This window comes from Frankliniella occidentalis, unplaced genomic scaffold, assembly GCF_000697945.3.
Source record: "Frankliniella occidentalis isolate FOCC.00 unplaced genomic scaffold, Focc_3.1 Scaffold14, whole genome shotgun sequence".
Classification (NCBI taxonomy): domain Eukaryota; kingdom Metazoa; phylum Arthropoda; class Insecta; order Thysanoptera; family Thripidae; genus Frankliniella; species Frankliniella occidentalis.
The window spans coordinates 2,744,747-2,748,262 of NW_026267144.1; the positions used below are offsets into that span (position 1 = coordinate 2,744,747).

Consider the following 3,516-nt stretch of genomic DNA (forward strand, 5'->3'; position numbering starts at 1 on the left):
GCGCAAAGTGAATTAATCTCAGTTCCATTCCCGCTGAGTTTTATCTGTCTTTTCTTTTTTATTTTCACTCTCTACAGCCGACACGTCGTCGCAAAAGCCGATGAGAGCCGACACGGCCCGTTTGTCAAGTGTCCCTCTCTCCGCCCTCGTTAGTCTCATTGCGCTGGAAATAATGTGGAGGTATCTCTTTCCTCTTGTCTGCCCGTTCCCAGTCCCAGGCGCGCGGGCCGGCGGGAGGTGTGATAGACAAAGAGGGAGGGGGTTGGGAGGGTGACGGGTGGAGGGGGAGGGGGTATGAAAGACAGAACCCTTCTTACGACGCTCGTATTTCAGACGCATCCCCCCCTGTCGCTGACACCTGATGCTGATCGCTTGCCCCCCCCCCCTCTCCTAGGCCCCAACTCCATCCCCACCCCCTTCCCTCCACATCGCATAGCAAATCCAATCGCTACCACCACCACCACCACCACCACCACCACCCTTTGCCAAGTGAAGGCAGACAGGCAGACATTATTTATGGCCTTTCTGAGAAACATCAGCAGCCGTCCGAAGGCAAGACCTTTGCACGAGTGAAGGAGCAGGAGGGGGGGGGGGTCGACTAGCTGCAAATTAAAACACACACAAAAAAAGACAAACACCTCGAGAGAGGATATTTTTCAACCTCACTGCCGTCGGTCTTCTGCTACCGGCGGGCGAAAGGGAGGCAATCGACGCGGCGCTTTAAGCCGGTGAGGGATTGGGCGGCTCAATCGGGACGAGCTGGTAAGTCACGTTGGGCGCCCGGCCCGGCCCGGCCCGGCCCGGCCCGGCCCCGCCCCGCCGCTCGCCGGCGCGGCCGCCGCTGCCGGGGGTCGCCGATAGTCCAAGTGCCATTCCAATAAACTCCCCCGCGCGACGCGCACTCGACAGGACATTAGAGCGTTTCGCCATTCGAGCCACGTGGGGCCGGCGAGGCGTCGCGGAGCCGGGAAGCGGCGGCGGGAAAGTAGAAAAGTTTCAAATTCGAACACCACTCTCTCCGTGTACAGCGCGGGGCCAAACTCGAATGCAAAGACCCCCGAGGACGTGAGGAGGCCGACTGGCATGGCCGGAAGCACGCCGACGTCTCAACAGCAGAAAGCGAAAAGGTAAAATGCTCACTCAAAAATGTTACACTCGTTCTGATGTTAATTTTTTTCCAAACTTGAGTCAGTTCTCTACGACAAGAGCGATATCCAACATAGCACCTATCCCCGCGCCGTCGGTATGCAATACGAACATGTCGAGCAGACTCTCCCGCCCAGCCTTCGTCTTCAATACTGCGAGCGAGAAAAAGGAAGGCGATTCCCTTAGTCGCGCCCTCCTTGCCCTCCTCCCCTCTTTTCCCCTCGGCACTTCGAGCCCGCCGCCACCTCTCTCTCGAACTGATTAACTTTTCGTAACAAATAGCCGGCAACACCTGCACTTGTTTGAATCGAATTGTATAATCAAAGCGTGTACTTTCCAAATCCCTCCAACCCCTCCCCCCCCCTCCCCTCACAATTAGGGCGGCGGCGCGTGGATCTCTGGCAGCGGCTGGAGCCCTATTCCAGTAATGGTGGCGATGGAATTGATTGTCCTTTCGTAATTCGCCCCCCGCCCCTCCCCCCGGCCGGTCTCTTTTCTTTGCAGAGCAGCGCGCTGGTGGTGGTACGCGGGGCTCGAGCTCAAGAGGCAGAGGAAGGATGAGTGCGAGGTGAGGTGGAAGGGGAGGGAGGAAGGGGGGGGGGGGACCCGGAGAGCCAACATGCACTCGAAATCGGACAATATTGGCCTACTACTCGATGGACGCCTGTAATCCCACTAAAGATGGAGCAAAACTCAATAGTATGGTCTGGCGAAAGTAACAAAAAGTAGTGATGCCGCAACTAACATCATACACGATTGTTCCTAATGTACCTATCTTCAAAGTTTTACTGGAATTTAAAGACGGCAACTTTTCAAGTGTGCAGTTTATGATAATAATGGATCTAATTACTGTACTTTTTAACACAAAAAGGAATGTACCAAAAGTGCGCAACTTGTTGAATACACAAGGCTTCTTATTGACGAAAGAGAGGAATCCTCGCAATCAACTATTGTTTCAACACCAAAAGTTTTTATGTACATAGTTACCTATTCATTACCCACAGGGCACAGTGACTCCAATTGATTTAAAATGGTTTACGTGCTCATTGAATATGTTCAATGACAACTGTCCTAACATCGATAACTATAAAAGGCCCCTGGTAGTAGCCAATTCTTTGAGACATATATTGTGTTTAAATTAATAAAATCTGACCAACTACATACACAGGAAAAAGTAATGAATGGCACTCAGTGTTTAAATGAATGTTGGGGACTTACCAAGTAGAATGACTTAACCTTGGCGGCCGAAGTAATCCTCTATCGATAATCAATATCTTCCATGTCACTATTCACTAATAACGTAGGCTGTATCGAAAAGTCAAAATATTAACATTAGTAGATAAATCATGGTAAAAGTAAAAGGCAAAAATGAACAGGAACCTACCGAAATGACTAAATGCAGTGCGTGCACGATGCTCGCGCTCGTTTCCCTTTCTTTGGTTAGACGGAGCTCATTCGTTCAAGCACGGAGTCGGTCTGGTCGGTCGGTGAGTCAGTTGCCGCCTGCCATCAGCTGGCCCAGCAGTTACTAGCAGGTTGACAGGTGGGAAGGTTGGTCAGCAGAGTACATCAACAGTTCGACAGTTTCTTAATTTTAAGAGTACTTTGGCGCAGATTTCGTACCAGTTTTGTTCCATTAGTTGAGAAGAAAAGTGCTTGAGGTAAGTTCGCCGATGCAAGTGATGTTGTTATTGTTGTGTTTTTCTTTGCAAAAGTGAATCGTGGTCGTTAACCTAACTGCCACAGCTCGTTTCCTTTAAAGTATGGTGCCGTCTACGATGAGAGTGAGAGTAGAGTAAGGGACCTGTTTCCATAATGCAGTAAGGCTGGCGTGAGTTACAATTTGGTTTAAATCCAACTCTCACTCCCATGAGAGGATAGTGAGGTTAGAGGATGCTTTCCCTCGCGAGTGCCCCGCGACGTCAGTGACGACGGTCAGCGCGATCTCATGTTTTCCAAGGACGTTTTTTGACGCTTCCAAGGACCAGTGGAAGGATTCGAGGACGGGGCAAGTCCCGGGCACACTTACCTGGGGGAAGTGTCTTGGACAAGTGTGTCCATGTACGATCGCCCTGAAGTTCTATCGTTGTTTAAATACGCTCCACCGCGGTATCCTTTAGTGTGATGAGCACTGTGTGTGACCTTGGGGTTTGCTCGGGGTCCCCACGAGTGGTCTTGGCGGCCGGTCCGGTGGTGGTGGTTGGTGGTGGGGCGGGCTTACTTTCGCCTCTGTTGCGAAGGACATGGCTGCGTCCTCGGTGCTGCTTTTTGTATGGATTTATGATCGCGCCGTGAATAATCACCATTACGTATGCTGGGCAGTCCGGCGCGGCGCTGACTGTTGTCCACTTGACATTCCCCCACCCCACC

At 51.6% G+C, this 3,516-nt stretch overlaps 2 protein-coding genes across 2 annotated transcripts in view; one reads left to right on the forward strand and one right to left on the reverse strand.

Moving 5' to 3' along the window:
* LOC113210382 (neuroligin-2-like) overlaps positions 1 to 2,665 on the reverse strand; it is a 73,403-nt gene extending 70,738 nt beyond the window's left edge. The window contains exons 1-2 of the mRNA XM_052263847.1: positions 2,531 to 2,665; positions 2,365 to 2,451 (exon numbers count right to left, since the gene is read on the reverse strand). The gene's annotated coding sequence lies outside the window, so the exon portion shown is untranslated. The remainder of the gene's footprint in view (positions 1 to 2,364; positions 2,452 to 2,530) is intronic.
* The window catches only part of LOC113210392 (uncharacterized), a 4,260-nt gene continuing 3,335 nt past the window's right edge, over positions 2,592 to 3,516 (forward strand). Inside the window, exon 1 of the mRNA XM_026428371.2 lies at positions 2,592 to 2,807. The gene's annotated coding sequence lies outside the window, so the exon portion shown is untranslated. The remainder of the gene's footprint in view (positions 2,808 to 3,516) is intronic.